Below are 874 nucleotides of genomic sequence, written 5' to 3' on the forward strand. Positions count from 1 at the left end.
CACTTACCTGCCTATGACGTAGAGGCAACAAAAGTTGAGTCCGCATTTAACCAGCTTTACTCGTATATATTTGATATGGATGTGGGAGCTGGATCAGCAGCAACGGCAGATAAACCTATACCAAGTGCCATATTTGTAGTGAATTTTGATAAGGTATGGCTTCCAGTACTCTTCTTACTTCTTGTATCTTGCTTATGGTATGCAGAATGTCTAAATGTGTTACCTGTTCTTGCTTCTGTTTGCTTTGTATTGTTTGGAGTTTTTTTTTATGCTTTCTTGAGTTTATAACCCTCCATATTTCTCTTTGTNGACAAAATTACTCAGTGGGTTTTCCTTGGTTTCTCTTTGTTAGCACTATGAGTGACTGTGCCGTAGATGTGATCAAACAAAATTTACCTTCCTATTCTGAAAGTATTACATCTATCTAGGTATCATCAAAGAAAAAAAGATAAACAAAAAGCTTTAGAACTTGTTATTACTTCATTTCACTATGGCAATCATAGATTATTGTATTAATAAACTTTTTTGTTCTAAATTAATATTCAAGATATTGTTGACGAACTGTTTTTGTTCTTATCTGCTACAGTTTTTCATTGAAGCTCTCAACATGATTTTATTTCTGATTTATCTTCCCTTTTTGATAGATATGTTGTCATCGATTTGTCTGCGGGACCTTGCACATATGGGAAGATTGAAACTGAAGAGGGAAGTGTTAGTCCCAGAACAGTGCCAAGGATACGAAACATTGTCCTTCCAGGAAACGTTAGCCCTGTTGGTCATCAGTCTACCAATGATATCTTTTCTGGTCAATTAGCAGCGTTAGTAGCTACTACAATTGAGCACGTCATAGCTCCTGATGTCAGGTAATATGATA

Source organism: Camelina sativa, chromosome 10, assembly GCF_000633955.1.
Source record: "Camelina sativa cultivar DH55 chromosome 10, Cs, whole genome shotgun sequence".
NCBI classification, from domain to species: Eukaryota; Viridiplantae; Streptophyta; class Magnoliopsida; order Brassicales; family Brassicaceae; genus Camelina; species Camelina sativa.